Source organism: Amblyomma maculatum, chromosome 1 (genome assembly GCF_055883805.1).
Source record: "Amblyomma maculatum isolate TAMU_Amacu chromosome 1, ASM5588380v1, whole genome shotgun sequence".
Classification (NCBI taxonomy): domain Eukaryota; kingdom Metazoa; phylum Arthropoda; class Arachnida; order Ixodida; family Ixodidae; genus Amblyomma; species Amblyomma maculatum.
Window position 1 is genome coordinate 198,943,257 of NC_139344.1, and position 19,456 is coordinate 198,962,712.

The following is a 19,456-nucleotide window of genomic DNA, read 5'->3' on the forward strand; positions in this document are numbered from 1 at the left end:
ACGGGCACGCTTCCACCTGTGATTTCCCCGCACACTCCCCCATCCCTTGTAAGTGGGCGTATACAGCACCCCCCCCCCCCCTTCCCCCATCTTTCCTGGTTGTTCAGAAGACACCTCCTTAATATCTGATCATTTATTCAGTTTACACGGACGACTACCAAAAATGACTAGTGTACCCTTACTCCCCCCCCTCAATTTCAATTCCCGACGCGACGTCGATGTCGTGAAAATGGCCAATAAAAGGCATAACGTGTCATTACTAGGGTACTGTGACATGTGTTCGGCCTAAATGCTTATGCGCAGCGCCGCCGCTGTGCAACGGCTAAGATATGAAGAGGACGGAAATCTCGAATGGCATTATAGCAGATGGATATGTTCCCCATGCTTATCAGAAATTTCTATTCTCGGACATATAAAAAACACGTGAGACGCGTAAAGTCTTTGAGGCCTTCCATATAGCGAAACATGGTGATGCATGTATCAGTTGCCCATCTCTAGCGATCACGTCTAAAGAATTTATTTTTTTAATGACATTATCTAGTTATCGGGGCTGTCTTGGCGCATGCGTGGCTAATACTGAGTGGTCTGGCTTTATATAAAAATTTCAGTTATTAGTCCAGCCCTTGTCCTATGTGATTCTTTCTTGTATATGCGCCTCTTTTTGGCTGGCAAAAACACTTTCAAGAAAGATTTGAGTGGTTTGGTTTGGTTTGAGGGGTTTAACGTCCCAAAGCGACCCAGGCTATGAGAGACGTCGCAGTGGAGGACTCGGGAAATTTCGACTACCTGGGGTTCTTTAACGTGCACTGACATCGCACAGCACACGGGCGCCTTGCTTTTAGCGTCCACCGAAAAGTGGCCGCCGAGGACGGAATTCGATCCCGCATTCTTGGGAACAGTAGCCGAGCGCCGTAAGCACTGAGTCAGCCCAGCGGGGCAACAGAAATATGTTGCTGCCCAGAAATATATAGGGCGTTCAATTACCTTTAAGGGGAAAGCAGCACTTCTGTTGAGGCAGATTTTAACAAGGCCGCCGTATCAAAATATTTGCGCTGAATAATGTATTCTAGATGTTCGAAATTACTCTGGTCTTCCTCCTGACTAGAAGGGCGGCAATTGTGCGCGTATGCTGTTTACTCCTGCTCGGACCATAGCCCGTCTAAACTCATCCTCTCAATTGGTTGGCGTTGAAGCGGAAACTAGTTGGTGGTAGGCAATCAGGGGACGAGTTGTAAAAGCTGTTTGTGCGTTGCTACGCTCCAGCGATTTCACTATGAAACGCCGGGCAGTAAGTTCGTTAAATATGACCAATGTTAGCGGACCACTATTGGCTTTTACAAGCATGATGCGAGCCGTAGCTTCTAGCCCCCAAAATCGACTAGACAAAGCGAAATTCGGAACGCTTCATCAAGTTCATGTACGTGTTTACAATTTTCGAAAAATGCTTCGCCTCCGTCGAAGCGCTACCGACAGGATTAAAACCACCGTCCACGGACTCAGGAGCCGAGCGTTGTGAACAATGAACCACCGCAGAAAAGTAAATACGCCAACTTTACATCGAGCATTGTCTTTGTCTATTCGTCATCACTGAAGAAGATCATGATGACGATGCCTTCTCTGGCGAATGGGAATAATTTTAGCCCATCTCTGCTCCGAAATGCCGCCAACTCGTTTCAACCAAATGGTTGTCTTTACACATTTCTTCAACAAAAAAGCGATTTTATGTCGTCCTTTACTTATTTATTTATTTATTACTTTTGGCAGGTACAGCAGCTCCTGACATGCCCTTTCACTGTTTGCCACGAGTGTTTATGAGAGCGTACGTTCGCTACTGCTCGTGTTCGGTTATCTTTATTTGCTTAGCATGTGGTACCCGGAACGTGTGTTATACGTGCATATTGAGCCATTATCTTTTAGACTACCATCTCTGGCTAGTTTCTACTATTGAGCTCTCCTGCTTAATTTCGCTCTTCAGCGTCAAAGAATCGTCCGCTTTGTCTTCTGTCCCTGGTTGAATAAAAAGATAATAGTTCTTTCCTTCACCGTGTCGTAACTCGCCTCTTTCCGGACAATACACTGAAATGAATCATACAAAACCAGCCTCGGCTCTTTCAGCGCTGAACTGATTGCCTTTCGTTGTGCAAGCGTCTGCTTTATTAATGGCGCTGCGCTTATGAGCTCACAATTTTTATTTTTCTTCAGGCACAGAACTTCCAATTTAAATCCGCTGTTCTGTACAGTTCTGGTAATTTTTTTTACGCCTTAATTGTCCTGGTTCATTTATTTTTGTACAATCATTAGGATCCAATATGTTAGTTTCTCGGTTTGGCCGATTACCTCATTGTGGGCAGGCAGCAATTTATAAAAAAAAAAAAAAGGAAAGGGGAACAATAGAAGAATGAGAGAAGAAAAGAAGAGCTGATTGATTGTTTTAAATGTTCTTATTCGTTTCACGAGCCTCGTGTGCATGCCGAAGTGAAAAAAAGAAGAATCAGCGAAGAGCGGGTGAGCGGGTGAGCGAGCACGGTGGCGGTTTGCATCCGGGTGCAAACAACCGCGCACAGGAACGTCGGAATCGACAGCCAAATGGATGTCCCTCTAATTAACTTGTCCGCGGAGCGGTTACAAGTTCCGGTTTGGGTTGCGAGACCAGTACAAAATTTGAGGCCAGGTTTTATTGGCAGCTGCTAAAAATCTCGCTGCCTTCAGAATGGTATAAGCGAAGCGATCGCTTCGTAATGGAAGCCTGCTTCCAATTTGCCGAGCTCTTCAGAAGAAGCGGATTTAAAACGCCTAACATCCTCTTTTCACCCAAATTCTGGGCTGTAGGAATTCTTTTGTCAGGATAACAGCAATGATAAACGTGTGAGCGTCATAGCGTGGCGCACGGCGCGTGGTTATGCAGAGGGATGCGTTTTTTTACCGTACGTAAATCGCGAATCGTTGCTGCACGTAACGGTGTTATTTTAAAGCTTCTCCGCAGGGTATTTTACACCGCTTACGAAGGCTTTATAATTTATTCTTACTCGTACGCGTGCAGTATTGTGTGTGCCACTTGAAATTTTTGTCTCCTGTAGCTTGGGCTTTGAATGTGAAAATTAGAGCCCCAAAGTGTGTGATGATGATACAACTTTCGTTCGTTGATGTCAAATTTCATGTTCAAAGACTGAGTTTTTTTTTTTGTGTGTGTGTGTGTGTGGTCTTAGCGCAGGATACTCAATGAAAAACTTCAAATCATGCAATGCATTTTACACTAAACCATGTGCGTTTCGGGCACATCAGTCCGCAGCGATGATCTCCGCTAGGAGAGAAGGGACATATTTTAAGCCATGAGTAAATATTTGGTATGCTTTCAGAAGGAATGACGAAGAAAACAGCCGCAGTGTGCCCTTTTTGTGTGTGCACATAAGCTGTCCTACTGTGGAAAAGTTCACAGCTGTCTAGCACTTTACCAGAAACTCTGCGAGGTCCGCGCTCCACGATCGACCAGAGCTGGCGCTGTTTAGCTGCTTAGAGACCCCCTGTAGGGTTACTTCAAGACTGGGGACGGCAGGTGCATTGCTGGCTTCTTTCGAAGGGAAGTTTCTCCTAGAACCGCTCTGAGTCACCCTTTCATCTGTTCTTCCGCATTGGTCTCGCTTCCCCACTAGGCTGCCTCCCGGTGACGTACAGGACTGTAGCTTCGACGCGAGACAGCGCGTGGGAAGCGATCGGGGAAACCGTCATCGACAGTCAGCAGCAGCAGGGTGAGTAGACTTTTCCCTCCGGGTTCCCTGATTTTTGCCGGGGGACCGCGAACGCGAGTTGGGATCGTGGGCACCTTTTATGTTTGTTCGAGTCTAGGACTCTAAACCCGAAAGATCTCCCGTTGCGTCGCCCACCTGTGAGGCGCTGACGCTCCTGAGTTGGCCTGTGCTGGTGGCGACACGCGATGAGCCATCAACGTGCGACCTTCGTCGTCAAGATGTACTCCGTGCATTCCTCATCTTCCTTCTAGGGCGAGATTTAACCCTCTGGTTGACCGTGCGATCCGCGAGCGACTTAGCTTCGACGTAAAACAGCTGGGTAGTTTCGGCCTTGCGCGCGCAGTGACGTGTCCCCGCTTTTGGGGTGCTGCGGTAGGGTAATGGGTTGTGCTGAGATCTGGGGAGGATCAGTGCAGCGTTGTGTAAAGAAGCTTACTGTGCAGTAAACATTTGTGCCCTCAATCGACCGCATTTCTCTTCCCTCGGAGCGAGAGCGCAGGCGTACGGTGAACGCCGGTTGTGCACTTCATCTTGCTCTAGCCCGAACTAGCGTTATGTGGCGGAAGTGTCACTTAGCACGCTATCAAAGGTGACCCCCAAATATTCAGTTGTGCAAGGGAAGCTAGAATTTTGGTTTGATCTTTTTTACGCGCACTCGTGACTGCGCGTTGGATTCGGATGATTGCCGTGTAATTGGACATGTTGGCAAGTCAATGAACGTGAGCCAGTTTGGCTGCGCCGTCCCGGCAGTAATAGGATTTTGTCATTTTATTTATGCCTCGACAGGCTCCAAACTCGGTCTTCAGTTTTGCCGTTTTGCGGCTTCTGGGGCATGTACATTTTCGGAAAGAGGAGAAAGAAGCGGCACTCAGCGCAAATACAGCTCATAAAGCTGTCACTGTCCACGCACTTGCTTTCGTTCTTTCTGGGATTTCCGGAAGGAAGCTAGTTAGCCAGTGGCGGCGCAGCTCTGACTAGAGAGCCTAAAATACTTCCGGCACAAACCAAGTTTCGGCACTGCCCTGCTTACTTGAATAATTGGTTTCGTTAGATTCCTCTTTTCTCCTTTAACTTTTTTTTGTCTACCTTTAACCGTGCCTCATTCGCCAAAAATTAATAAAAGATGTTCGAACGCAGGTGCAACTCATTTTCCCATTTGCTTTTTATTCATCTCCCGAACAGCTTTTCAATCAGCTGCAGAAACAGTCAAACAATTTTCGTAAAATCATGTTACTGACAGCTGATTTTGACTAGAACATATATCGTCGACTGCCACTTTCTATTATTATTATTATTATTATTATTATTATTATTATTATTATTATTATTATTATTATTATTATTATTATTATTATTATTATTATTATTATTATTATTATTATTATTATTATTATTATTATTATTATTATTATTATTATTATTATTTATTTATTTATTTATTTTACTAAAGAAGGTGCAGGATGGGGGCTGTGAGCGTAACTGAGTACTTTGTACATCTGAAATCATGAAGTCTTTCAAGAACAAACTTTCTAAGCGTTGTCATTTTTTTCTGAAATTGTGAGGAGATGGCAGTAATGATTATCGTAATCCAAACAAAGACTTCACAGCGAAGATGTTTGCACAAAATGCCCCAGAGTTTCAATCACAATCGCTTGGCAATTCTTTTATCACGGCAACAACAACAAAAGCCACATTGGATCGTTACCATTGTGTAAACGAGATTCAGTAACAGCTGTGGCTGTATTTTCGCATCCACGAAATGATAAAGCAAATAACTTAAGCGCAACATGCATACATGGGTAGTTAGAGAGCACGACATTTAGTTTTCCATTGCTGCTACGGCAACGACGGGAACCCGGCGTTTAAATGTTGAGCATGTAAATTGAGAGACTTCTGCTCCTTCCCTCAGACTGCGCCAATCATCTGCTCTTGCCACGCCTCTCCTGATGCACGGTAACCCTCCTCCTTCTTTTGACGCGGTAACAACCCTCCCGATGGCTCCAGTGTCAAATGCCCTCCGGTTGCGTCGGCTACTCCCCTGCTAAAGAAAAAAAAATTAGCTGTGGTTTAGCTTGTAGTTAAACCTGGAGTTACGCGAGAGCTATCTGCATGACTACGCTTAGGTTCGGCCTGAAAGTAAAGACATGACTTTTGCCCATACTAGTTTACTCTATGGTTTCAGCTTTATTTATGCCATAGGGGGCACTTTTTACCACTAAAGTGCGATCGGCGAAAACCTCTATCGCGCAGTGGTCCGAAGCCCTCTATTACGGCACCTCTTTCTCTCTGTGTTCACTCCCACCATCGCTTTGACGCGACCAGCGTAAGCTACCAGCCAACTTATAAAGCCCCGCTTTAACCCAACCGTATGAACGTGCCTGTGTGGCCTAGGGATAACGTGAATGCAAGGGTCTTGGCAGGCTGATTGTGATATCACCCTCCCATATGAAAGGAGAGGCCCGAGTTGGCAGCTCCTGCCAAACGTAATGTCAGGAAGCTCTACGTTCAGTTATTGATCGGCCATGTCAGCTACCGCCTCCCACGATTGCTTCTTTTTTCGCTCTTCGGACAGCCATGGCAAAATGGCGAGGCTGTGGCCAATGTAGCTCTCGCTACAAAAAAGCTACTACTACTATTACCACTAAGTTATCCTACTGCTGCTCCTACTGTCACTACTTGCTACTATCTACTACTACCACTTCTACTTAGCTGTCAGTACTGCTACTAATACTAGCACTATTACTACTTGACTACTATTTACTGCTACTACAATGGCGATGTGAAACCCAGGAATGGGTGCTTAACAGCTGCGCTTTGAAAGCATCCCTTGCGCCTAAAAATAGCCGCAAGCATGAACCTCAGCAGCTGATCACAGAAGCGATTCTGCCGCTTATGGTATGGGATGCGTTCGAGCGCAGAAATATAGCGTGATGAAAAAACCCTTCGAGAGCCTGGCTTCTAATTCCGCAACAGCTCCCTTCAGTAACTGTCCGCTTGATAGTGCGCAATCAGCCAGCGCGAGACGGGAGATGAGCGCCGGTCAAACGCACGCTGCAAGCATGTCAGACGCTGCCATATCAGGAATGAATGAGTGAGCCAATGAAAAGCCAACGATTCCCGATGCGGACAATTACTAAATGGGGCTCGTGCTGTGAATACTCTCGACGGTGATGTAACGAGAATAGTACTCGCCTCTAGAATATTTCTGAATGTTTTTTTTTTTTTTTTTCGATCCCTTGGGGGGGAGTGGTGTGTGCAGCGCACGTATCTCAAACCATTTCCATCCAAAAATGGGCCATGAAGCATCTTTATCTGAACAGCAGTTTGTGTGTTTCTGAACCTTTATTTTCCCTCTCGCCACGGTTAGCGCGAGGCCCGATCTTATACGAGTGTGATTTGAATGAAAGACCACACCACTCGCTACTCTCGAAACACATACTTCTCTGCCAGCCACGCACCATCAGATCGTATTTTTCTACCTCAGTAGGGTAAAAACCCCTACACAGCTTAGGCCTGTTGGTACGTGATTATCTTTATTTTTGCGCTTCTGCACCATGTTCATAAATGATGACGCTCAGATGGGACAGAGCCTGAATGAACCCGGTGATGTGGCTATACATAAATCGGTCAGAATGAGTTATGAATTGTGTGTTGAGCAAATGTAATGTATAGCGTCTTATTTCTCAGAAATATAGTTGGACAGTTCAGTTAGCGCTCCCTCCGTGCCTTGTTCCGTCTTTGCAGCTCCTTGTCTGAGAATATAGGCCACCACCTAAAAGCTAATTGCCACCTCCACTGCAACAACAGGTTAAGTTTAATCTGTTTAAGTCCACTGCGCGCAGTCTTAATGACCAAGCTCAAGGTACTCCCCCTACTGTGTGTTTTTTTTTATTTCAATGCCTTTAAATGATACACACATTACATTATGTGTAATATTGTGTTTTATTACACACATAATATTGTAATAATCCGTCCTATCGCTTTACCGGCTTTTATTTTGAATTTTCTCACTTCAGAGCATAAAAATATAATGGAATATTCTTAATGCTGCAGCCCTTTAAGGCTGTTAAGTTAAATGCCCTACAGCCAGTTTTGAACCTTACTGTCTTATTGAGATCGCGAAGTGTGCAGGATCTGTTTATTTTTTCTTCTGTTTCAATGCCCGCAGGCATTCACTATGCTGACGTGAGCATTTTTTCCAACATCCCCTGTTAATTCCTATATGCTGCCTGGGAAAATCACATTGAGTGTCGTGTGTTGTAGATACGCCATGTTGAATATGGTGTCTCCAGTATTTGTGTCATTTCCGTGACAAGGAGGCGTTTGCCGAAGCCGCTGTGAATGTGTCACCGTAGAAGAAAGAAATGTGGTTCGGCAGTTCGTTTTTCTTGCAGGCCAGCTCGCAGATGCCCTTTTCTCCTCCCTAATAGAGCAGGAGCTTAGTAATGTTGGATTTTTATTTGCATTGAATGATCAACAGCAACCCTGGAGCAGAAGGCACAGAGGGTGGTATGAGACAAAAAAAAAAAAAAAAAAAGAAAACAAAACCATAGGTGGGTCAGGAAGAGTGTTTCAGAGGTTTTTTTTTTTTTTTTTTTTTTTTGACATCAGCAAGTTCCACTGAAGAACTATATTCTTCTGAACGCAGCGAGCTGCGCCATCCTGAGGGCATAATATGCGTGCCTGAAGGCATTCGGCGCATGCGTTTGTCGTGTGAAACAGGGGTTGTGCTAATCTCAGTGGTCACCTTCCAGGCGACGTGGCGCCGACAGGGCAGGAAAAGGAGGCCCTCGTAGCGGTCAAATAAAGGTGGACCGCGCAAGAAGGTTCACTTGGTACATGTTCTGTGATCAGGACCGGGCTTAACAACATTTTCAGTGCTGCTAGTAATAGTGCAAGGAATATCATTTTTTTTTAAACTTTTTCAATGTCCTCGCATTTCAGTCTTTGCAGACTTTGCAACTGGCTTCTTTTTTTTTTTTTTTTTTTTTTTTTTTTTTTACCGGATTCCTGAAACATACTCACATGAGAACAATTGTCTTTAGCACGTACCTATGTTTTCCAATGATAAATAAGGTATTCAAATGACGTCACTGGCGCCATTTTCTGAGGCAGACAACAACTTCAGCAGTGCAAGTTGGAACAGATAGCGATAAGCTGATTAGATATGGTAGCTGCCTTTCGCTTTGCTTCATCCACTCCAAAATGGCTACCACTGTGACGTAGGCGCATACTGCCTATACGACAGGAAGTAGTTTCTGAATTTTGACTCAATATTTCGGCGAACGCTTCAGTGATCGCTGACAAATACTAAATATTGCGTGTTGAGAAGGCATCGATTGAACGCCTGACACGATATTTTTTCCACTCTCTCCTCTATCATTCTTTACCAGTCGGCTGTTGAAGTTTAGGCAGCCGGAATCATACTTTCGTTCTCTGCTTTCCCCTGCTATCGCTGGTGGCATTTCATAGTTCGCTGGGGACGTGGCTAGGTAAGGAGTCAGGAGTGCCTTTAATGAAATAATAATAATAAAAAAAGAACTGCCAACTTTTCGAAGTCTTAATGGGACGTTCTTCCGGCAACAGGCTGAGAGTGAGAAGCTATAAACAAAGAAAGCAACCACCCGAAGTTGGCCAGTTTGCTTCTTCCGATTTTAACGAATGTGCGCTCATAAATAAGGGAGCATAACACGTCGTATACTCACCGAAGCGTTCAGCCCCGGCGCTCTGCCGCAGCTCGAAGAAACACGACTGCTGAGTCTGCTGGCCGAGGCGTCGAAGCTGAGGAGAGGACGCCGGCAAGTTGGGGGCAGCGCTGACTGCGCTGCAGACGCGCCGCCGCTGCCCGCCCACACGCGCGCATCAGTCTCGGCGGGCGGGCGGCCGCTGCCGGGCACGGAAGAGCGCGCGGCTTCCATGGAAGCCAGTCCTGTTCGCCAGTCCGCGGTTGTTGCACACACGCGGCGGGGTCATCATCACAGTCAAGGGGTGCGGGGGCGGCTCCCCGGGCAGGCCATGCAGGGCACAGCAGGGCCGGCGCGAGGCGCTCGCCGGTGCGAGCACGGCTGCGTCCACCGGGATCACGAAAAGTTTGTCTCTGTTTTCTCTTTCCTCCCTGCTTCCTCCTCTTCCTTCTTTTTTTTTTGGGTGTGTGAGTTTTATACGCAGTGCCGAAGTCGGAGCTCGTCAATACTCGACGAATTCCTGTGGGAGATAAAGAGCAAGAACAGGGCTTGCGTTAGTAAAGCGATGTGCCAAGCTTCCACTTACTCCGCGCCACATACACACCTGCCTTGTGATTTCTTTTTTTTTTTTCGCTTTCATTCCCAGACGAAAGTGCACGGCAGTGGCCTAGCGACGTGAGAGAGTGGAGTTTCACGACGTGGAGCGCGCTTATTTTTGGCCCTATCTCTCGTTCACTTCCCACCTTTTTCTCCAATTTCATTCAGTTCCCCCGACATATTTCCTGGCGTCGTTCGTAGCACCTGTTTTCGGTGTTATCTTGCATATCATGCACACGGCACAACATTAGAAAATAAGCGTAGGTACTCAAAAGTCACGAAAAAACTCGTCTCTCTTGCGCTTGATGTTAGCATAGCGTGCCAGATGCGCCAAGGATACCATGGGTCGTGGCGCTCGATAGTTTGTGGATTCAGGAGAAACACGAAGAATGCATTAATCAAAGGGAGAAACATAAAACATTCAGTAGTCTACGTCTTGATAATCAGGCGTATGTAAACGATGGGTTGAGAAAACAGGAGAATACGACAATAAGTAGATAAACAAATATTATTCGTTTGTTTGCAGCCAAAAACGCATTAAGGAAAAGAATAAAGCAGGCAAGCAGTGGGACAGAAATTTCGGCACGTGTTTCAGATGACGTAAAAAGATAAATCTGCAAGTAAAAAATCAAAGCTGAAATATGCTAAAGAGAAAATGCCCCTGTTTTCGGCATCTTGTTTCCAGAAAAAGCAGGAAACACGCCGAAGAGACGAGGGGTTTGGGTTAACAAACCAGGACCTGCAAGGTTAAAATAAGAGGCTTGTTTCAAGAGAAGAGAGACGAGAAACGACTTCGTGCGGCTTCCGTCGGCATTGGTTTTCATTGTAAGGCGACGGTGATAGTGTTGTGAGCCTATTGACGAAAATGTTCTATTCTTACGATGCGTAGCAAAGTATTGCTTTTAAGGCTTGCCCAGCGCTTGCGGTGAGCCAGGACTGTCAATGCAACCAATGGGATGGATCTTTTACACTAAAGCGCCGGAACCTACAAGCGTTCCGAGAGCAGACCTGCGGATACGTTAATTCTGAGGTACGACCTTGCGTTATACGAAACATTGCGTTCATTAAAACTTTGAGCTTGAGGGATGCACTTATCCTGAATTTCTGGGTATGATTCTTCGAATGGATTTTCATCATCATCATCATCATCATCATCATCATCATCATCATCAGCCTGACTATACCCACTGCAGGGCGAAGAACTCTCTCATATTTCTCCAATTAACCCGGTTCTGTGCTAGCTGCATCAACTTGACCTCTGCGAACTTTTTAACCTCATCCGTCCACCTAACTTTCTGCCGCCCCCTGCTACGCTTTCCTTCCGTTGGAATCCAGTTTGTTACCCTAAGCGATCGGTTATCCTCTCTTCGCACTACATGTCCTGCCCATGCCCATTTCTTCTTCTTGATTTCCCCTAGAATGTCAGTAACTTGAGATATTTCTCTGACCCACTCTGCACGCTTTCTATCTCTTAATGTTACCCCTACCATTTTTCGTTCCATAGCCCTCTGCGTTGGCCTCAACTTAAGTAGAACCCTCTTGGTTAGCCTCCACGTTTCAGCCCCATAGGTGAGTACAGGTACATACCTTATCATTGCATTATTCATACTTTATAGCTCATTATATACCTCACATCACATTTATAGCGCCTTACAAGAGCAGCAGTAGTGGTTCAGTAGGTCCCAAAAGTATCGGCGCTGAGAGTACTGCACTGTCGGCTGTGATTGCCGACACTTTGCGACCTACTGAACCATTACTGCTGCTATCATCCACAACCACTATTACCATCCACTAATACCATCCACAAATATCGGTGCTTAACTTAAATTCATAGGGATTGCTGGATGAAATCCTTGCAGTCTCGCTTAAAGAAAAATATATATATATATGTTTGGTAACCTCAGGTGGAATGAAAAACTGCCACTTTGTGTTTGATTACGCTAATGGTAACTGGCTGAAAACATCAAAGCTACAGCTGGTTTAGCAACCAACGATGGTTTATTTGTAGTTACACAGTCTTCCTTGAAGAAGCCTTCAATTTCAGATGAGTGCACTGAGTGTAATAGCTTGTCTTTTTATTTCGCGGCAGCCAAGCAATGTACTAAAATTTATTTAATTCATTTTTTCTTTGTTTCATGTAGCAATGATTCCCTGCTTGCAATTCAACGTAGGCCCATAATAACGCCGACAAACGAAATTCTTCGATAGAAAGCATCGAATGGCTTGACGCTTTGCACATCTCAATGTTTGCCTCAAGGTTAAACGAAATAGCGGAGAGCCAGTGAAAACTGCAGGCGTCGCGAGGCACGTGCAATGGACTTGATATAACCAATATCAAGATGTCGCTACGCTCTATCTGTGCTTAGACTCACCAGTATCGCGTTTCTTTCGGTCGAATGCCCTCCTAACAGTGTTTCGCTCTCGGCTAGGGCCCCCAAAAGAGACGTCCGCCGAGCACCAGGTTGGCACGGTGTGACAAACACAGAAACCGCGTGGCATATACAGACTGCTGATTCAGCTCGGCCCAAGAGAGCTGCTTGCTTTGAGAACTCGGTGATTTTCCTCGCCTTCTTAGCTTTTCCCAGAATATTGTTGTACCGACTAGCGGCATTTGGAACTTAAGTGCTACTCCGCAAAGTATCGGTAATCACAGCCGACATGCAGTATTCTCAGCGCCGATACTTTTGGGACCTACTGAATCACTACTGCTGCTCTTGTAAGGCGCTATAAATGTTATGTGAGGTTTATAATGAGCTGTAAAGTATGAATAATGCAATGATAAGGTATGTACCACGTGCATATGGATCGAGGAGCGTGTATCATGCGTCCTGGAGTACTGCTGACCGTTTGAAATGAAGAATGAGTAAATCCGAAAGCTTGGTGTCTCGACTCATTACTTACACTAATTCAGGTTAATTATTTATTCGCTTATTCTACACCCACGACCAGGACCACTTCATTGTCGTGGTATTGGGCAAGGCAGCTGAACGCTCGCGGGGAAAGGCACGAACGCCACACCACGTACGAGCACTGCATTTTGTAGCACGAACGAAGATGCTCGAAAAATGCATGAATCGAGTTCGGTGCTGCAGACCAGAAAAGGAAACCACAGATTTACCATCAAGAAATAAAAAACCTTTAGTAAAACGAGCTTTTGGACAAGTTGGTTACTTTGCTTCCACTTAACTGCAGCGCGAAAAAAGAGCACCAAGTAAGGGAAACACGCATGACTGTCCGTGTCGTGTATGTTTCCCTTCCTTGGTGCTCGTCTATATTTTTAGCGCTGTAGTAATGCGGAAAAAACACAGCGAGCAGGGGAGCTTAACAAATAATGTCAAAATTCCGCCCCTGAACGCCTCACTATACATAAAAGGCAAGAGCTACGCTTTCTTTAATTATGTATAAGAGCAAGTTCCGCTAGGCTGGTTCACCAGAAAGCGCATTTAACATCTCGATTTGTTATGTAACCATACGCGTGTATCATCAAGAGCTCGTAGCGTCACGCGACTGGAACTACACTGAGACTTTCATAAAAAAAAATACCCCGCCTGGGAGGCGCAGTGGTTACGGCGCTCGACTACTGTTCTCAAGGATGCGGGATCGAATGCCGGCCTCGGCGGCGCTTTTCAATGGAGGCGAAAAGCAAGGCACCCGTGTACTGTGCGATGTCAGTGAATGTAAAATAACCCCAGGTGGTCGAAATTTCCGAAATCTTTCACTACGGCGTCTCTCATAGTCTGAATCGCTTTGGTACCTTAAACCCCACAAACCAACCACAAACCATTCATGTAAAAAGGAAAAAAAAAATGCTGTCCTCATATGCAGGATGGTGAGCAGTGCGCACATTCGAATTCGCTTCTCCCAGACAAGAATAAAAAAAAGAAAAATGCCCAGTGATTTTCCTAAAATCTACCATCGGCTGGTGTCAATTAGACAAAAGTAGACAGAAAAGGGCCCTAAGTTCTTGGCGCGCTGCTCGACAACGGCCATATAATTTGAAACTTCGAAAGTAAAAGAACAAGCCGCCTTAAGACCCTTGCCACCATTTCCGTCTACATCCTTAGGGGCTCAGCATCCGCCAGCTCCCGTGCTTCCGTTATTCGCCTCCAGAAAGCGGCCAGGAGCTAGGAAAAAATAAAAAGAAACGGAAGCTTGTGGCCCAAAAGATAAGTCTGTTTTTCGTTTCGCTCCCTTCCTTCTGCTGCCTTCCGCGTTTGATGGTTTTCTGTGTCTAGAGAAAGCTTGCGGTAAATCTGGTAGGCAATTTCGCATGCGGCCAATCAACCGGAACCACTCGAGCCTTATCATGAGCGAGTATTAATTCTACAGGACTTCCACCAGCGAAGATGTTTTTTTGACGGAGCAGAAAAAAAAAAAAAAGTGGAGAACTCAGCAAGGTAACATACTGAAGCACGCCTTGGGAGAAGGAGCTGGAGGTCAGCGAACAGACTGCGAGAGACAACTTCAGGCGCCAGAGCTCGCTTCCAAGGCTTCACGCGAACGTGTGTCGCCGCAGTCATAATACGCAGTGGACGGTCGTTCCTAGCTCTTGTGTTTTGCAAACTATGCGTGAATATTGAAATGCAGAAGAAAAAAAAAAACACGAGGATATACGCATCACCAGCATAATGAGATGTCTGCTCGAAGGATATAAACGCAGTAACCCGACGAAGTATTTCTGGAAACATATTTCGTTAAAACTGCCGAATCCCGACACCGTTCGTCTTTCTGCGCCAGACGAGTGCATGATGCCCTGACTTGTGAAGCATAATTGCAAAGGAAACGAGCGGACTGAGGTCGTCTCCAATCGAGCCGTTTTTACTTTCGCTGGCTTCCTAATCCCGTGCAGCGAACTATGTCTCGGCCCTACCTGCACCGGGGCCTATGACTAAGACCAAGAAACTGAGCATTAAATGTTGAGCGACGTGAGAGTATAAAGCAAAGAATAACATTGCATATGTTTAAGATAAGATAAAAAATATCCACTAGTATCTTGTATTTTAATCCCAGGCTCTTTGATCAGGAGCAAAACCAGCAAGGTGCTTTGAATTCTGCGTATTGTTGGAGAAAAATGAAAAAAAAAAAAAAGAAATCTAAAGTGCACACTACTGCTCTTCATTTGGAGACAGCGCTTATCGTCGGCATGGTTGGATTAAAACGGGCTTATATATACTTGGTTGTTGCACGTCTTAGACATCAATACATATTCCCTCCCCGCGCATAAACTTCCTCACACTTATAACCTGGGAGTTCAGAGTTAATTATGCATGTTAGCAATAACGTTACTAAGAACTTCCCTTCACGTGCTGTTTAACTGAAAAAGTTGTGTCAAGATATTTTTCATAGTTTTACCGACTATGTGCATCGAATGTATAATAAGATAATAAGAAATAGGCGTTGACGATGATCCTGTACTGAAAAAGAGAGCCAGCGACGCGTAACGAAAAGACAGAAACAAACTGTTTGAATACTTCGTCTCCTCTCGAGGCCTCAACTGAGTGCCTCGAGGAGGAACCCATATATTCGCGTTTGCACCGGCCTTGTGCAGTGGCAGATGACAAGCGAACAATGCGGGAGTAGTGAAGCTCGCGAACAAGCAGCTGGCAACTAGGCAAAGTTCAAAAACTGACAAAGAAACAGACCGCACGGCGCTCAAAAAAAAAAAAAATAAATAAAAGAAAGAAACGGAAGGGAAGGAAAGAAAAAGCTGCTGACATTAAAGAAACGCTGTGGGCTTTGTTCTCCAGTAGAATACGGCGCACTCTTTCTCATCGCGCTTTTTCTATCAAGCCGAAAAAAGAGAGCGCTACGCTGATATGCGGAACAAGGTTTGCCTACGGGAATTTTCAAGGGGCAATTAAGCACCAAAGTGAGCCACCCTCAACGCCGCGCTGCGCACTCCTCGCGTTTATTAGTCGCAAGGCTCCGCAAGCGAATGAAAATGCCTTTCGGAGTCTTTCCTCTTCCGCGGGGCGGTTATGTGCGTGAGAAACTCAGAAATAATTTATTTGCGCGTCTTCGCAAGCACATGGAGCGCCTCTAACGGTGCGCTAAACTTGCCATTATGGCAATATTCGCGCGCTTTTGTTCCGAGCAGCCCATACGCTTCGATTATAAAACGCATCAAGAATAATTCCGACGTCACTTTTTTAGCTTCGGTAATTGGCACTTCTTCGTTCTGGTTAGTCCATTTGACGCGCACGTGAAGCTCACTCACCCTTACTCAGCTGAGTGCGCATAGTCTTTGGTACAAGGCGAGCTTCATGTGGGGAAGCAAGAAAAACTTCAGTGCAATGAATGCATTTCAGATATGCTCAGTGTCAGCGTCGCCCATACTCGCACCGAATGCAAAGCTCGTGCCACTGCGTAGTCTAAGCTTGCATGCGAAAGTACTCCGAGGAGAAGCTGCCGTTACATTTCTATATAATAAGAATTCTAGAGGACATGACGCTATTCAAAAAATGTAACTGAGGTTAAAAAAAAAGAACAATGCAAGTCCCTCGAAACGTTCGCTGGGCAGAATATAAAAGTAAATAAAAAAAAGCGAAATAATTCATATGGGCGATGACGCTAATCGCTTTGAAATGGCACTATATATACTAGGAAGAGGAAACAGCCTTTGAGTCGTTGAAATATTTACTAGTTCTTATAGTCGACTAAGTACTGATTGGTTTGAATTTTCGGCACATTTTTCTGTCTGCCGCTGTTAGAAGTGCGAGTGCGTGAAGAAAAAATTCGTAACAATTCCGGTGAAGCTGCTTTGCCGCTGACAAGCACGTGAAAAGCATGCTGAATTAAATATTGTCAAGTTAAAACATGCTCTCCGCAAGCTGTAATCTGAGCAAACACTTGAACAGCTGTTAGGCTCATTTGTACCACAATCTTGTCGAAAGTGTAATTCGCGGAAACTAAATATGGGAAACAGATTTTCTTAATATTTGGCGATCAAACTCTCGTGACAGCAAGACATATAAAATGAATAAGCTTCCAAGGCAGGCTTAAATGTCTGTAACCTCAATTATTCCCAGATGAGCTTTTTTTTTCTCGCACAGCATTCTACTGCAAGGAACGACCGCGGCCTAATTTGTCACTCGACATTTTCAAAAGAAGCTCGCGGAAAATTGCGGCGGCCAATTTTCTTACGTAAGCTCGGGAGCAATGACGTAGCCGCTCCTGGAGCAGCGGCTTGAGACGAGCGTAGAGCACCGTTCGTATGAAAAACACGCAAAAAAACATAAAGTCTACCGTATACAGTAGCATAGTCGTGAGCAATATGAGACAGAAGTAACTTTTTTGCACAAAATTACGAATTTTTCATTTATTTCTCCGCTATGTTCGAAAATGATTATAGGGCGTTTACACCAAGTGGATAACTAGTCAGAAAGCAGAAGTAAAAATACAGAGGTCAAAATTGCAAATTTTATCGTTATTCGTCTACTATATGACTCCCCGCGGTGACTCAGTGGTTAGGCCGCTCTCGAGGACTCGAGTTCAGTCCTGGCCTCGGCGGCCGCTTTCCGATGGAGGCGGAAAGCAAGGAACGCGTGTGCTATGCAATGTCAGTGTATGCTACAAAGCTCCAGGTGGCCGAAATTTCCGGAGCCCTCCACTACGGGGTCCACCATCTCTTGAGTCTCTTTAGGACGTTATGTCCAATGAACTAAATCAAACTATTCTCCCACTATATTAAAAAATTATCGTCACTTGTTATACGCCAAGTGGACGAGTAGTAAAAATAAAAAAAATAAAACTGAGCGTGTGGCATATGCCGTAATATTAATAAATGAATCCTCAACTTTTGCTAGCTTTCACATTTTTCATGACCGTACTTTCGAAAGCAGCTTAAGCACGGTTTTTCAGGTCCAACACACTTGCCCTTAGTGGCACTGATGAAACCCGTACGCTCACCATTCACATGAAAAACTGCATTATCTCTTCTTGCTTAAAGAAAGAGGCTTAAGAATGGAGGCTGCGCATGGTAAAAATTATGCAATAAATAATTTGTTTAAAATATTTTTCCGCTGCTACTCATGGCACAATGTTTATGAGAGCAGAGTCATTATTCATAATTGATATATTCGAGGCTGATTCAGCGAAAAAGCTGCAGTCGCATTCGCTTATCTAAGGCCTAACCTATATAGATGAACAAATAATAGTGTTCGTCAGTGAACAAGCTCTCAATGTGTATAGGTAGCGTTGGAACTTCTACATAGCCTATTTTATCATATACCCCGTGTCATCATTAGGATCGGATGGTGTTCCCACCTGTTCATTTAACATGAATGATGGAAAGAGAGAAATACAGAGCTAAAAAGTAGTTGTAAAATTTAGGAGCATGAAACAGCCCCTGTGCGCAGCCATACAAGAGACTCTACTTTCTATAGTCTCACATTCATGGCGCACATTGCGGAATGTTCGCGCTCTGTCTCCGCACCTCTAAACAGCTCCGTTTTGATCTGTTTGGATAACTTCTCCACTGTGAGGCTGTGTCGGTCCATCGCAAACACGTCACTATAAGAGGCCAAATGATTCTTATTGCATGCATTTCGAGATGGGCAGTAACCAGAATTTACCGGCGTTCTTTTCTAAGTTCATGTTGTCTATAGACCATGACATAAGTGGGTTAGCTGTGAAGTGGTAAGGCTACTACGGTTCCCAGGAAAAAACGAAAATCCACAATGATGGTTGACTCAAATATACGAAGAAATCGTCCTTGCGAGGCTCCACGCCGACCTTCCTAGACTCACGCTGAACCGCCGGATAGCGACGGCGCTCTGCGCAACCTCAGAGCCTGTTGCGCTCATTCCTTAACGGCAAACAAGCCGAGGGAGTCTGTATGGTATACGATCCAAAGGATAGCACTATAGATCTCACTGAGTATTTGTACATTGCGCAACAACCACTTCTACGATGCGCGGTATGGTAAATATTTAGGAACTACGCCAGTCGTTGAAATGCTCTATTGCCAGAGGGTCCCGGCATGCATCCTGAAATATAGGCCCTAGGTCCAGGATTTTGGGCGAAAACACGGAATCGCATCAATTGTTCAAGACATATGCGCTCAGGTCGTAGCAAAATCGGATTTTATTCTTTGTGGCATGGGGAGGGGGGGGAGGGGGGCGATCCTTCAATTTTTGACGCCGAGTGTGAAACGACAAGTGGAGTAGGTTTCGTTTAGCGACAAACGCCAACACGTCGTTCAAGTTATCCCGAATTGAGACAGAAAGGACAGGTCGTGATGTGTTTTTTTTTTCTTCACCGTGCGTTTGGGCCTTCGCATGCTGAAGCAGCATACTTGTCGATCGGAGCCTGTATACGTTACGGAGCGAATTTCGGGCCTAGGCGGGATGCCGTGCTTTCCCGCGCTTGTAAACCGAGGCTATAAGCGTACGTAATTCCATTCTCTAGATAAGCGCTAGCTCTGAACGA

The 19,456-nt window shown here is 45.2% G+C and overlaps 1 protein-coding gene across 1 annotated transcript in view; it reads right to left on the reverse strand.

The window, feature by feature from the left end:
• Positions 1 to 9,878: 9,878 nt before the first annotated feature.
• LOC146205351 (neural cell adhesion molecule 1-like) overlaps positions 9,879 to 19,456 on the reverse strand; it is a 289,648-nt gene continuing 280,070 nt past the window's right edge. Inside the window, exon 15 of the mRNA XM_084606946.1 lies at positions 9,879 to 9,950. The gene's annotated coding sequence lies outside the window, so the exon portion shown is untranslated. The remainder of the gene's footprint in view (positions 9,951 to 19,456) is intronic.